The sequence below is a fragment of the Furipterus horrens genome, unplaced genomic scaffold, assembly GCF_987537825.1.
Source record: "Furipterus horrens unplaced genomic scaffold, mFurHor1.1.pri manual_scaffold_5, whole genome shotgun sequence".
NCBI lineage: Eukaryota > Metazoa > Chordata > Mammalia > Chiroptera > Furipteridae > Furipterus > Furipterus horrens.
Window position 1 is genome coordinate 17,653,461 of NW_028327175.1, and position 16,959 is coordinate 17,670,419.

Here is a 16,959-nt window from a genome sequence, read left to right on the forward strand (position 1 = left end):
TAAAATCTTTTAAGTAGCTATATTTCAGAAAAATTGACTCCCTTTGGTCATTATGAAATAATTTTCTTTACTATTTGTAAAATTCTTGCTCTGAAATATACTTTCTCTAATATTAACAGCCACTCCATCTTACTTCCATTTAGTATTAGTAAAATATCTTTGCCATCTTTTATCTTAAACTATTTGAATCTTTATAAGCTTTATGTAAGCAATATATATCTATGGTTATTACATTCTTATACAATCCAACAGTCACAACCCTTTAACTTAGTGCACACACAATTTATATTGAATGTGATTACTGGTATGGTTGGGTTTAAACTATTACCTTCCTCTTTGATTTCTATTTGTCCAATCTGTTTTATCCTTTTATTTTTGCTTTTCTATGATTTTTTTTTAATTTTATTTGAAGTGAGAGAGTAAAGAAAGGAGAAAGAGAGGGAGAAAGATGTTAATGTGTGATTACTTCTAATGCACCCCAAAGTGGAGACCTGGCCCTCAACCCAGGCACGTGCCCTGGCTGGAAATCAAACTGGTGACCCTTTGGTTTGCAGGCCAGCACTCAATCCACTGAGCCACATCAGCCAGGGTTTCTGTTTGTTTTTTTTTTTTTTTTAATAGTCACTGAGTATTTTTATAGTTCCATTGCATTTTTGTTGTTGCATGATTAACTATAATTTATTTTGTGTTATTTTTGTGTGTATTTTAGAGTTTATATAATCATCATAGTTTTAGCTCAGTCTAATTTCAAGTGACATATGGTGTTGTATGTAAAAGAACACTAAAACAGGACACATTCCCCACTCAGCCCTTTTCATATTCTGTCATATAGTTAACCAATATATATGTAATATTATTACTTTTTATCTAAACAATTCATTACATCTTAAAAATAATATTTTAAAAAACCTTTATATTTATCTATGTGTTAAGCTTTTCCTGTGCTTTTCATTCTTTTGCATAGAACCTACCTTTCATCAATTATGGCAAGTATAGCATTTCTTCTTCTAAGTGAATATTTACCTTTAATATTTATTGTAGTTGATAAAAACTTTCACTTTTAGGTTGTTTTTACTTTAGTACCATAAAAATGGTACTAAAATGGTACTTTCCTCCTGTAAAGCAGGAAAGAGGAAGGACATCTCTAAAATCAGAGAAGGAAAACTCTGACTCCAAAAAACCTCAGCTGCCTTGCGGCATACCTCTTCAGAGGAAAGGCTAAGGGAGTAAACCCCGACAGAAAATCCGGAGCCGGAGTCCCTAAGGCGATTTGACATTGTAGTCAACACCGGCAACTCCAGCGGCGCACCTGAAGCCAAGCTGTACTGACTTCGTCTTTCCCTTGGACCCTTCAGCTGCGAAGAGAGGGGGGGTCTGCTGCATGGGCAACAGCAGACCCTCCATATCACCCTGCCCAGGCTCTGTAGCTTCAGTTTCACTGGAGAGGACACTCCAGCGTCATCGCAAGATGTCGACTCAACACGGGAGGAGACAGATACCGGTTATAAGCTCATCCGATTGGCGAAGGAAACGAGCGTCAGGGGTCTCCTCTGACGGTGGGAGAGGTCATCGCACCTCACTGGACAGCTACCGCCTGCCTCAAGCTGGGCAGCCCCAGCCAATTAGGTGCCGTCTCGCCATGGCTCGCCTGCCCCACTGGGTGCGTGGGGATCAGAGAGGCGCCTCTCGAAAAGTGGGCCACAAAACACCCGCACCAGTTAATTCCAAGCAAACAACAAGAAAGAAGCCTCCAGCTCTTCGTCTCGCTAGCTGGAACATCAGGACCATGTGCCCCGGACTTACTGCAGACCTTCCATGGATCAATGGTGCCAGGAAAACCACTGTCATCGATAGGGAACTGGCACGACTAAACATCGACATTGCGGCTCTACAGGAGACCCGGTTGGCCGACAACGGAACTATCAGAGAAACCAACTACACCTTCTACTGGCAAGGGAAGTCTCCGGACCAACCAAGACAGCACGGTGTTGGGTTCGCTGTGATGAACACGCTTGTTAACTCCATAGAGCCACCCACAGGAGGCACAGAGAGATTACTTACCCTCCGATTGTCAACAACTTTCGGCCCAGTCAGCATTCTTAGCGCGTATGCCCCAACCCTCTGCGCCACCACCGAAGAGAAAGAACAGTTCTACCATGCACTGGACGAAGCGTTATCCAAGATTCCCAGAAGTAACGCTCTCTATCTCCTTGGAGACTTCAACGCAAGAGTAGGAGCCGACCACATGGCCTGGCCCACCTGCCTTGGAAACTTTGGGAGAGGAAAGATCAATGAGAATGGTCAGCGACTGCTTGAGCTTTCGTGTCACCACGGCCTGTGCGTGACAAACACATTCATCAAGTGCAAAGAGATCCACCAGGTGTCATGGAGGCACCCCGCTCCCGCCATTGGCACCAGCTTGACCTCGTCATCACCAGAAGAACGGATATTGGCAGCACCCTCCTCACCCGCAGCTACCACAGTGCAGACTGCGACACGGACCATGCCCTCGTGGTAAGCAAGGTGCGCATAATGCCGAAGAGGTTGCACCACTCCAAGATGAAGGGTCGCCCACGCATCAACACCAGTTGTGCCAGCAACCCAGTTAAGACCCAGCAATTCATCAACAAGATGGAAGATGCACTCGGCGAGGGAGTGGCGGCAGATGACATTATCGAATCCAATTGGCCACGTCTCCGCGACGCCATATACAACTCCGCCATTATTGCGTTACGGGAAGAAAGAGCGGAAGAACGCTGACTGGTACGAAGCTCACTGGGAAGAAATGGAACCCGTGATCGAGGCTAAGAGGAAGGCCCTACTGGCTTACAAGGTCACGCCCACTCCCAGTACACTTCAAGCTCTACGGGCTGCCAGGAACAAAGTCCAGAAGACCGCCCGCCACTGTGCCAACACCTATTGGCTAAACCTGTGCAGAAGCATCCAGGAAGCCGCCGATATAGGCAACGCACGAGGAATGTATGAGGGTATCAAGAAGGCAACAGGCCCAATCCCCTCCAAGATCGCCCCCCTTAAGTCCAAGACAGGTGAGGTCATCACTGACCAGGAACAGCAAATGCGGTGGTGGACCGAGCACTACCTCGAGCTGTACGCAACGAAGAACACCGTAACAGACACTGCTCTTAACGCCATCCCAGACCTACCAGTCATGGAGGAGCTAGACACCCCACCTACTGCGGCAGAGCTCGGCAAAGCCATCGACCGCCTCGCTTGCGGGAAAGCACCAGGAAGCGACGGAATCCCTCCAGAAATCCTAAAGAGCGGGAAACCAGTCCTGCTACAGCCGCTCCATCATCTACTCTGTCGCTGCTGGAAGGAGGGTTACATCCCCCAGGATATGAGAGATGCCAACATTATCACCATGTACAAGAACAAAGGAGACCGCAGCGACTGCAACAACTACCGGGGCATCTCTCTCCTCAGCGTCGTCGGCAAAGTATTCGCCCGGGTCGCTCTTGCCCGCCTGCAGACCCTTGCTTCCCGCGTCTACCCAGAGTCCCAGTGTGGCTTCAGAGCTGGCCGTTCAAGAGTGGACATGATCTTCTCCCTACGCCAGCTGCAGGAGAAGTGTCACGAGCAGCATAAACCACTCTACCTCGCCTTTATTGACCTCACGATGGCGTTTGATCTGGTCAGTCAAAGCGGTCTCTTCAGCTTGCTACGGAAGATTGGCTGTCCACCACATCTGCTTGCTGTGGTCATGTCCTTTCACGACAACATGCACAGCACGGTGTCCTACAACGGCGCAACGTCTGAGGCCTTCCCAGTCAGCAGCGGAGTAAAGCAGGGCTGCGTCCTCGCGCCTACGCTGTTCGGAATCTTCTTCTCCATGCTCCTCCAATATGCCTTTAAGGACTGCAGCGAGGGTGTCTTCATTCACACCAGATCCGATGGCAAGCTCTACAACCTGGCCCGTCTACGAGCCAAGACCAAAGTCAAAGAGGTGCTCATCCGTGAGATGCTCTTCGCCGACGACGCAGCTTTGACATCACACTCCGAAGAGGGACTCCAGCAGCTAGTCACTTGCCTTTCCCACGCATGCAAGGAGTTCGGACTAGCCATCAGCCTGACGAAGACGAACGTTATGGCTCAAGGCACGGGGACTCCCCCATGCATCACCATCGACGGATACACCCTGGAGGTTGTCAACGACTTCACTTACCTCGGGTCCACCATCTCGAGCTCTCTGTCAGTCGACTTGGAGGTCAACCGGAGAATCGCCAGGGCAGCCACAGTTATGGCCAGACTGAACCGGCGAGCGTGGAACAATTCCAGCCTCACTGAGAAAACCAGACTGCGCATCTACCAAGCCTGCGTACTCAGCACTCTCCTCTATGGCAGCGAGACGTGGACCACCTACGCAAGGCACGAAAGGAAACTCAACAGCTTCCACATGAGGTGCCTGCGACGCGTCCTGCATGTCGCCTGGCAGGATAAGGTCCCCAACACCGAGGTGCTGAAGCGAGCCAATATGAGCAGTTTGCATGCAGTTCTTAGCGAGAGATGCCTCAGGTGGCTCGGCCATGTCAAAAGAATGGATGCAGGCCGTATCCCCAAAGACCTCCTCTACGGCGAGCTAGCAGAAGGCCAGAGGATGATAGGGCGCCCAAAACTGCAGTTCAAAGACATCTGCAAAAAGGACATGACACAATGCTCCATCAATCTCAACACATGGGAAGTTCAAGCAGACGACCGCCTAGCCTGGAGGCTCGCGGTCAGGCAAGGTACGTCACGTGCAGAGGCTGCGCGCAACGAGGAGGCGGTCCAGAAAAGATCGAGGCGGAAGCAGCGTCAACAGCAGCAACAACGGCCATCTGCCTTCACCTGTACCAAGTGTGGCAGGGATTGTCACTCCCGAGTCGGACTGCACAGCCATTCTCGGCGGTGCAGATAGACTCTCAGGAAGCTACGCCATCGTCTCTCGAGACGGACGGCTGCCGACGACGACAACCATAAAAATGTTGTTCTACTGTCTTCTATCTTGCATTGTCTTCAATGAGAAATTTTCTGCTGTACATATTTAGTTCATTTGTATCCAATGTATCTTATCTGTAGCCCCTTTAAAGATCTTCCTTTTAATAACTATTTTTAAGCAACTGGATTATGAAATAATTTTATGTAAAAGTTCTTATGCATTTTGGGTTCAATGAGCTTCTTATATATATGAGTTTATGGCTTTCATCAAATTTATCATATCTTCAAATATTGTTTCTTCATCTAAGTATTTTGTTTTACAAAAGAGCTAGGTGAATTCCCCAGAAGAGTAAGAATAAAACCAAGAATTGTTGCAGATTCCTTTGGATAAGTTTTTCATTATCCAGTAAGTCATCTTCACTAGCATTGTAAATTCAGTTTGGTTTAGCAAGAAATCTAGTACTAGTAGATGTCTTCTTTATGTTATCCCACAAAAGAGTGTTTGTTTCAGGGAGTTTATCAAGAAGGAAAAATTTGCATTTCAGGAGTGAGTATTCAGTACAAAGAACTTGAAGACTTTCATTACTTGGACCATACGGATTTGTGGTGACATAATGTACTATGTAAGGGCTTGAGAAGTAAGCCAACACAGCTATTGCCTTTCTGCCTTAAGAAGCATTACATTTTCTAACTCTTTGTGTTCTAATTAAACCACTAGCTTTTAATAAGTCAGCTATTGTTTTCTCATGGTAAGAACACATTTTTTTTTTCCATTCAGATTTACTGAGAATTGTATTTCTGAAACTAATGATTGAAATAAAAAAAGGGAAAAAAAGCTTTTGCTCACCCAGGATGACTGGAGGGCTAGTTATTATGAAATGTTGGGTATGAGATAGCACATCCGATTGGCAAGGAAATTGACTCTCCTAAAAGTGAAGTGTTTGGACTTTCTTTTCAGCACTCAATATGCCCTACTTTCCCATTTCTTCCTTATTAACAGACAATACAAATCATACTGTTAGAGCAACATGTTTATTGTCAATTCCCATGTCTTTCTCTCAACTACTAGTAACTGTTCCTGACTGTCATTTGGAAAGTTGTTTTGTTTTTCAGCATCCTATCTTCCCTTCCTCAGCCCTATAACTGTGAAGAACTGTAAAGCGTATAAGATTTTACCTACTTTGAAATCTGACAATTTAACCTGTCATGGTATAATAAGTCTGGTGGAAGACATAAGACTTCTGGGTCATAGACAAAAAAATGTTTATTACTCACAGAAATAGCAGTTCCATTGTATCAGCATTTTTACTGGTTCCCCAAGCCCTCAATGCTGTGCGAGTTACATGAAGAAGGGAAGCTGGCACCTGTAATACTGTGGACTGGATCACAGAAGCTTAAGAGAGTTGGATGTTTTGGAACTGGCAGTAAATACAAGGCAGGGCAAAAGTAGTTTTATAGTTGTGAGTACCTGAAACAGAATTTGTGACAGGGCAATCAGGCCTTCACCTCAAGACATACAACAATATGAGAAAAAATAGAGAATTATCTTCCAATATTAACATGTCTTAAAATTATTTAAACTTTAATATATGTTTTAATATCATGTGGTGTACATGTCTTTTTTATATCTTCCATATACCTAATAAATTATTTATTTTTTAGCTTCCCAACTATATGGAATAAAGTGATATGTCTTCTTTTAATATCTCTGTCTACTAATTTAATCAACTGTGTTATTACTGATCAGTTTGCATTTATTGATATTTTTCCTTATTATGAATTTTATTTTTCCATTTCTTTTCATGCCTGCTTATTGTTATCAGATGCTGACCCTGTAAAAATTTATTGTATGTTGATATTTTTACATTTCTATAAATTTTTTTTGAGATTTTTTTTCTAAGACTTAGGTTAATTGGAAAAAACTGGTTCCTTCCAAATCTTCATTTTAACGTTTATTAGTCAGGCCCAGAGCTTCATTTTATCTAGAATTAAATTTCTGCACTACTTGCGCAAAGCCATTTTTAACTACTCTAATTAGTGTTAATGCTACCTGAATTATGACATTTTCCATTTTAGCTGTTGGCACTATTCTTAGCTCTCTGTGTATTCTGGGGACTGTTCTAATTATTTTAGCTGGTTCCTTTCCCTGACTTGAAGTTTCCTCTAATGTATGTATTGATTGCATTCCCCTGAATACATGAAGAGTATTCAGAATAACCCTCTGCAGCTCTTTGAAGTCTACATGTGCATCTCTCTCTTCTCTGGCACCCTGCCCTGTTTACTTTAGCTACCTTGGGTTCCACGGACTTCCAGCCCCATTCCATCACTAGGAGATTTCTGGGCTCTGCTGGCTTTCATTCCTTGCTTTACATCCTCAAAATTATTTCTAGTCACTAAGTGGGATCACTTCTAGAACTTACTTCATTTATTTCTGATCTCTCAGAGATGGCTGTCCTCCCTTTTTTGATGTTTAATATATTAATCACAGTTGTTTCATATATTTTGCTCATTCCTTTAATTGTTTCTGTCACTTTATTTTGACCAGAAGTAAAAATCTAATTTACCTGTTGAAAATTTAAAGTCATTTAATATAGTAACTTTTTTTTATTATTCACCTAACCATTTTTACCCATCAAAATTAGTAATAATCCTTTCCATTTCTAAGCACATGTTACATTTTTCATGCAACTAAGGACAATTTAATAATAATACTAAATAACTTATAGCACTCTATGGTTTATTTTTATTTTTTTCATATCTCATTTTTAAATAGCCTATTTGGTAATGATAGGTGTTTTTCATTGTCCACACAATTTACATGTAGTAAATGATCAAAAAATATTGTCAGATTAAATTAAGTAAACTCACTCATAATTGGTAGTTAGAAAGTACAGCAACTACACTTATGTGACAATATCCAAATAATGAAGTAAATATGAAGAATAAAATCAAAAAAAAAAATAAATGTGGAGCTCCATGGTAAGACTCACTTTAGTTCATACTACATTTTCATCTACATCACATTTCATAACTTCATTTTGCATATCCCTTTTTTATAAAAGGGAAATAAAATATTTTATATTTTATGAGCATTTTGACTTGATTCAGATAAAGTATTTAACAGACTTAGTCTAGTTTTGTCACAAAATATATATTTAATATATCAAAGCTACTATTGATAGGATAATTTGAGTATGAGTGGCATAAAACAATAAGTAAAAATGATTAAAATTCAAAATTGTGTTTTTCTCATATTATGTCAAATCTAGAGTTCAGGCAGCTCCAGAGTTGGTTATTTCAACAACTCAATAATGCCATCTAGGGCCAGGTTCTTTCTATACTTTCTGTGTTCTCTAGTAGCACATGTGATTCCATACTCAAGTTTGTAGACTGTCTTTCATGTTCCCAAATGGGTGTCAGTTCCATTGATTATGTTCTTAGGCAACCACATAGTCAAGGGGAAGAGAAGCCTTTCCTCGTGAAATTTTGTTTTTTGAAATGACAGGACAACAGCAATCTTGAAAAATCTTAGTAGACTTAATTCATGCAGTGACTATCTGTCAGAATTTCTTTGTATGGTTATTCTAAATCAAACACTGACAAAAAGTGTTTTGCCATTTTCTTGAAAGTTTTAAACTATTAAGATTCAGCTCTTATTTAATTTGCTTTGTTTAATGGAGGATGAGGAAAAACAAATTTGAAGAATATAGATAAGCAGGCAAGTTGTTAGTCATTTTTTTAAATACAAAGCTGAGTATGTAGGAGGTAAAATACATCTTTTTTAGAGATATAAAGAAGTGATTGAAGCATATTGTTTCTTAAAAACTTTCTAAATGTCAGTGTTTTTTTAAATTATTTTAACCTAGCACACTCATGAATAAAGTGCCATAAAAATTATGTAGGATAAATATGTCCTGTTATAATGCTGCATTTTATTAAACTTTAACAATTAGGATAAACTGAACAATTAGGATAAAATGTGTTTATATATGTGTGTGTTTATATACATATGTAATTTATTTATTTCATTAAATTAAAAACAATCTTTTTGAAAAAATATATAATTTTTTTTGTGTGTTGGGCTTGGCATTGAATTAGTACACGTGGGCTACCATAACATTTCATTCATTTATTTTAACCTTTATTTCTCTTGTCTTTAGGGTCAAATTCATAAAATAATCTATAGCCAATGTCCATAACTTTAATACCTGTGTTTTCTCCTATGTAATTTATTGTTACATATTTTACATTTAGGTCTTTGGTCATTTTTAATTAATTTTTGTACATAGAGACAAACTATAATTTAGTTTTATCCTTTTGCATGTGGCTAATTTTCCCAACACCTTTTGTTGAAGACGCTTTTTTTTCTCCATTGTGTGCTTTTGGATCCTTTGTCAAAAAGTATTTGCCCATATATGTGTGGCTTTATTTCTGGGTTTTATTTCTGTTCCAGTTTTTAGTTTGTCTGTTTTTCTTTCAATGCCTTGCTGTTTTATCGTAGCTCTGTAGTGTAATTTGAAGTCAGGTAGTGTGATACCTCTGATTTTGTTCTTTTTTTCTCAAGATTGCTTTGACTATTTAGTCTTTTGTCATTCCATACAAATCTGATGACTTTGTTTTCTATTTCTTTGAGAAATGAAAACATAGAACAAACTAAAAATGACCAGAGTGGAGGGGGAAGGGCAATAGTGGTGGAAAGAAGGGGTAGAGACTAGACAAAGAACATATAAGAATGACCCACAGACTTGGACAACAATGTGGGAATTGACTGTGGGAGAGGGGGGTGGAATGGACGGAAGAGGGGAAAGGGGGAAAAATTGGAACAACTGTAACAGAATAAAAATAAGAATAATTTAATAAAAATATAAATGACATTGAGATTTTGATGGGGAATGCATTAAATCAGTCATTGTTTTGGGTATATGATTATTTTAACTATGCCGATTCTTCCAATCCACGAACATGGAATATCTTTCCATCTCTTGATATCTTTTTCTATCTCTTTTAAAAATGCTTTGTAGTTTTAAGCATAAAGGTCCTTCAAACTTTTGTTAAGTTTGTTCCTAGGTACTTGATTCTGTTGGTTGAAATTGAAAATAATTTTTTTTATATCTTTTTCTGAAGTTTTATTGCCAGTAGATAGAAAAGCAGTAGATTTTGTAGATTACATTATTTTTGTGTACTACAAGTTTACTGTATTTGTTTATTATTTCTAATAGTTTTTTGTAGAATCTTTAGGGTTTTCTACATAAAGAGTCATGTCATCTGCAAAAAGTGACATCTTTAGTTTTTCCTTTCCAATTTTGATGCTTTTAATTCTTGCTTGTAATTTCAGAACTATGTTGAGAAACAGTGATAAGAGTGGGAATCCTTGTCTTTTTCATGATTTTAGATGAAGTTTTCAGTTTTTCAGCACAGAGTATGACATTGACTCAGGGTTTGTCATATATGGCCTTTATTATGTTGAGGTGCTTTCTCTCTATACTCATTTCATTGACTGTTTTAGTCATAAATGAATCTTATATCTTATCAAATGCTTTTTCTATATTTATTAATAAAGTCATATTATTTCTATCCTTTGTTTTATTGATGTGGTGTAATACAGTGATCAGTTTGTATATGTTGGGCTATTCTCATGTCCCTGGAATAAACCTCACCTTATCATGATATGTATTTAATATATTGTATTCTATTTTCTAGTATTTTGTTTAAGACTTTTGCATCTGTATTCATCAGAGATATTGGTCTGTATAGATATGAAGAAACTTGAAACACTAATCCAAAATAATATATGCACCCCTGTCCTGGCTGGGTTGTTTAAAGTGTCATTCCATATACCAAAAGGTTGCATGTTTGGTACCCAGACCTCTTGAAAAACTATGGGTAGACTTGGGAAGTATTATGCTAAGGAAAATAAACCAGTAAGATAAAGAAAAACATCATATGAATCTAATGAAAAAAAAAAAAACTAGAAAGCAAAATAGACACAGAATCATATATACACAGAACATACTGATAGTTGTCAGTGGGAAGGTTTTTGGGGGAGTTGGGTAAGAAAAGTGAAGGGATTAAGCAAAAAGATAAACTCATAGACACAAACAACAGTATGGTTATTACCAGATGGGAAAGGAAGAGAAGTAAGAAGTGGTAAAGGGGAATAAATGGTGATGGAAGGAGACTTAACTTGGGGTGGCGAACACACAATAGAATAAACAGATAATATACCATAGAATTGTGTACTCGAACCCTATATAATTTTAATAAGCAAGTACAACTTTAAAATTTTCTAACCTAACAAATATCTCAAGTAATCCCAAACTGTAATACTTTCAACTCTTTCATTAAAAGTGTTACAATGGTGAGAAAAAGCTTTCAGATATCACAATTTTAGCTTGAATAACCCCCAAGACTAATAGTCTGTATGGATTTTTTCAACACTGTTATTTAATTTAAGGATTCTGAACAAAGTGCCTGAAACAACTTTCTTGCAAAATCAATTTGGTAAGAATGAAATCCACAAAATACACTTCAAAATGAAAATTATAAGCCAGTACTTTCCTCCTGACTGCATTCAGCAATAAAATATTAAATGGAATATTAAGAACAACAATTAAAGAGCTTAGCTTTTAAGCTGTCTGGTGGTGTGTAAGATTCAGTTCTTTATTGGTTATTAGAAAAATTACCAAAGATTACTTTAGTTATTCTAAGCAAATATAAGAACTGCCTGCTCAGCAAGAGTGACAGAAAGTCCTTAATGAGAACTAAAGGTTCTTATATTTTCATTTTTGAAGAATTATTTTGAAAATTTTTAGAGTTGAGTTTATTTAGTTTGAATTAAAAAATATTGATATTATATTTAAAATAAAACTAAATTGTTGCTAAGTTGGAAATGTTTGAAAAGTTATTTCTAACATCTTTGCTCCAAGATAGTCAATCACATTAGAATTTCCCCTTAAAAAGTCCATAATGAATATTATCTATGTCTTCTGTTCATTAAGAAAGAATTTAGTATGTGTTTTTAATAAAATATATATTTTAAGAGAAAAAGATGATTGAAGGGCCATGCCCATTAACAAGTGGTTGCTTAGGTATACAAGGTTAGAAGTAAAACAGAATATGAAATGAGGAGGAAAAAGTTCCATTTTTCTTACTGTAAGATGTTGGCTGAATGTGCTGCAACGTGTGCATAAGATTTATTTCAGTTTATATGAGTTCTTTTTTTTATTTAGTAATCTTAACTCCTCAGAAAATAACATGTTGTTGTGTGGGAACACAGCCTCTCATGTTCAGTCTTGTAGTAAAAAAAATTTGGATCCAGGTGAGAAAGCTACGGAGTGTTTTAGCAATCTAGGGAATGAGAGGTGATACCCTCCCGGTCCTCCGGGAGTGTCGTGGTAGAAGAACCCTTACTGTAATACATCAGCTCCACTGGCTGTACTTCACTAGATTCTTGCTTTAATGAGGTCAGACGATAGTAATTTGTTATGTGGGTCACAGCAGAATCTTTTTTCTAAGCACTACGAAGAATGGCTCTTTTGTCAATATAAATACATCCTAATGCATGCAATCTCCCTCTGGGCTATATTACACACTAGAGAGCTGTTGTGTCAAATTTGGCCACTCAGCGTTATAATACTTTTTCATCTTTCCTTTCCCCCCACTTTATATTAGAAGAGAATAAAACACACAAGTAAAAGGTAAAGCTCATTTTCTTTATTTTCTTTTTTCTTTTGCAGATATTATCAAGAATGACTATTAGAAGAATGGGCATGATAACAAATGCATTTCAAAGGACAGGGATATAATACAACAGAAATTTTACATTATTAATTCATCTCAATATATTTGTATTTTTCCACAAAATTTTTGTGTAAATTTTTTATTTCTTTATTTCTTATTACAAAAACATGTATCTGTATAAAAATGGAAGAAGTATTGCCCTCAAATTTATAAACTAATATATAACAATAAATAGTGATTTCAGAATTAGCTGGGTCAATAGATATGTCTTTCAATCGTAATTAGTATCATTATTTTAAACTTTTTATGTTCAAAATTCTTTAAATTTATGAAATTGTAAATTCAAATATTATAAGGTAATTATTATATAATGAATACATATAAAAACTGGAATGTACACTGTGATAAACACTTTTTTATATGTATTCACAGTCTCTTTGTCATCTCTTCATTCATAAAACAAAGAGAAATAACTTGGAGATTTCTAGAATCTCTTCAAATATTAATTTATTCTATATTACTTTTTTGTATATTATTTTCTATTAATAATTCTGTATATTAATTCCTCCTCCATCCTCAAAAAGGTGAGTATACACAGACTAACAGACAACCCAGAATGGATAATGGGTTATTAATATTGGTTTCAAATTGGTGAATTATATTCTATTTTACTGTTCTGAGGAAAGGAAATTTTTAGGTCAAAAGGTTAGATTTTGAAGTGTTTGTTGTTGCTTTGAGAAAAAGACAATCAACTCAGATAAACTGTAAAAAGTTTCTCAAAACCTATATAAATAAATTTAAGGATTAGACAACCTTATTCTCAGTGGAATTGAATACTCAAAGGCAAAAAAACCTTAGAAAATATATTAAACAAAGATCATTTGCCAGTTTAAGTTTCTAAGTTATTTTAGTCTTCTTGTTCTCTAAAATGAGATATCATTATAGCAGGTATGTTTTAGAAGTTTGAACTTGAAATTTTAACTGCAATTTCAAAATATTCATTGATAATGAGCTTGGCAATATAAATATGCAAATTATTAAGTAGCTACTTTTCTGCTGCTGTGTAATGTAGGTTAAAAAGTGAAGTATTATGCAGAGGTGCTTACATTCTGACACTGACTGTTATCAAATGTCTAATAAGTTTAAACAATTTTTGTAATAAAACGATTAATACTAAAATTTATGATGCGGTACTTTGGTTAATCTTTTATAAATATGCTCTATTTGATATTCACAACTGTTTTCTAAGATAAATGTTGTTACTGACCATTAGGCACCAAAGTGTCAAGACTAGGATTCACCCTCAGGCAGAGCAGGATGGTGAATAAATACCCCCCTTTCCCAACCCTTTGCAGTACAATTTTCAATTGTATTCAACACTGCATCTCAGAAGCTATCTAGGAGGTGAGTTCTGTTATTAGCCATGGGAACATCATAATTACACAACCAATATTAATGGCTGTTCTTTTTTCTCTCATTTCCTTTACTTCTACAAGGTATTACCTGGAATGACCTACTAAGTAAACTACTTGCAACATAATCTTTGGGTCAGAATTTGCTTCTAGTAAACATGAACTAGAACATTGTTAGTAAGAGTAACTCTAGATAGTACAACTTTCGCATGGAGTTAAGGGGTTTCATTAGAGAGAAATAAGGATTCCATTAGTGGTGGTAAGGAGTTATGCTCCAGTGTTATAACTACTATGACTCTCACCTGGATGAATATTGATGTTAGATAGCATACTAGTAGTGTTGTGATTGAGGGTTTGTCATTGTAGGTATGGTCAGTTATTAACTCCATTTGCAGCTCCACTATGGGCTTCTGAATGCTTCCAGGTTGTTGAACACATGAAGATGCAGGGAGAATGGTAGAGCATGCTGAAGGTAAAGAAACTCTGTGCCCCCTCCCACTTATCCTGTCCTATGCATCTCACATTTGGATCTTCATCTGGATCCTTTATCATATTTTTTATAAGTTTGTAATCAGTAAGCAAACTTTTCCATTTAGTTTCATGAGCCACTCTAGCGAATTAATCAACTTTGAGGAGGGAATAGTGTGAACTTCTAACTGGTCAGAAGCATACATGCCAAAATGGACTTGGATGTATTAGCACCTGAAGTAGCAGGGTTAAGTAGTCTTGTGGGACTGGGCCTGCAACCTGTGGGATTTAATTTTGTCTCAAGGTAGATGGTGTCAGAACTAAGTTAAATTTAGGATACCTAGCCAGTGTCACAGAGTTGCTTGTGTGGGGGTAAAAAAAAAAACCTACACATCTGGTGTCAGAAGCGTGATGATTTGGTAGCACTGTGAGAGTAAAGAGAAAGAAAGAGAAAGATTGATATTTTCCCATATCTTTCAAGGGCTACACAAACATAATTTGAGATAACAGGGATAAGTGATAATCCAGATTGCTGTCATGCCCTACTCCACATAGAGTAGAGTGTATAGTTATTTTGAACATTCTTAGAATCTAGAAAAAAACTTCACATTACTGTTATGACTTCAAGATCACTATCATTGATTCTTGAGTGTATAGTTATTTTGAACATTTTTAGAATCTAGAAAAAACTTCACATTACTGTTATGATATTTATAGTGAGAAAATGCCAAAGAGTCACACCAATAAATGTCCAGCCAGCACCCAAGTGGAAAACACAATTGAGTTCTATGTCCTGAAGCAAAAGATTTTCTGTATAAATTAGTTGGAATTATTCATTAGGGAGACATATTTTCTTGCTTATCTCTTCATGTAATAATTCCTTTATAGTAATATAGACTCATATGTGTGTGTTTTATATTATGAGTTATAATCCAATACTACATTACTAAGTTTGTCTAATGACTTTTTTTCAGTTCTAAAAGTGAAAACTGACTTCAGAAACTGTTATAGTCCAGAGAAGTCCCAAAAGCAGCGTTGAGAAATAACTGATAAGAAGGCAGATATTCACCCTTGTTGCTGTTAACATCTTGCTCTGTACTGCATTCTAATTTCCTGCCACCAACTCCCAAACTGATCTCTATCTTGCCATTTCTCCATGATAATCTGCTCACAGTAACATGTACTGTTGTAAAGATAAAGTCATTATGTTTACATCTGGCATAACAGTAACAAATGACCTTTACATGTTTACTTAAAACAATTACTGATAAGTTTTCATTCAAGACTACAGCAAACAACCCGTTCATGTTAAAAAACAATAAAATCATTTTATAGGTATGAAAATGTCCCTGTTTGTTCTTCTAGCCTCCTTACTCCAGAGATACTTCAGCTTCCTGTAATCAAATAAGGCAAAGAACAGGCACATGTGCATTGCTGTTTAATATAGCATCTGAATCAGAAATTGTCCAGAATATTATGAAATGTATTTCAGAGTTTTGTCCAGCCATCTCACTCTACCTATAAAATAACCTTTTCCTCCTACTTCATAATGCTAGGGAGTAGCTGCCCTTTTTATATGGAGAGGACTTGGGTAGCACAAGATAAATTAGATTATCGGTTTGCTTTATTTACCTTTTTCCTTCTGTCAGTAGGTCATTGAAACTGTTTCTTATTTATACAGGTCTTGTTCCCTCTCACCAAAGAGCTGACCCCAAAAGACAGAAAAGAGCAGGCTTTATTGTAGCAAATTAGAGGGGAGATTTCTGGGAAACTTGCTACCAAGCATCACAGTAACTCTTGAACATCTGTGTTTTAAGCAAACATTTGCAAATACTTTATTATGTGTGGGGCACGGCACTAAGTTCACTTTTTTTTCTCTTCTTGAGAATATGTTCAACAGCTTGAGGTGTTTATATTAAGTATGTCCTACAGTCTTACTGAATTTTATTAATAAATTCTAGAACACTATGTATTGGGCCAGTTAAAGACTCTAATTCGATAGTTAATGTTCAAGTTAATTTCATCTTAATTTCTTTAATTACAGGAGATTAATATACAGATATAAATATAGATTAGATATAGCTATAGACAGATGTATAGCATACATATACTTACAGTTTACACACACAAAAATACACGCCTCTACATATGCGTACTATAGTCCATTCTCAGTGTCTTGACCTTCAGGTTCAATTTAGAAAGCCAACATATCAAATTATGAATTTAAAACGTACTGATGTTCAACAGAGACATATAAAATATTGAGCCTTTATTGCCTTCTGTAAAAACAGAAAACAAAATGCAACTATGTTTTGAGAATTTGTTTTTTTATTTTTTTCTTAGTTAAAAATCTAAATGGAAATATATACCTTGGAATGAAAGAAAAGAAAATACATTATTTTTT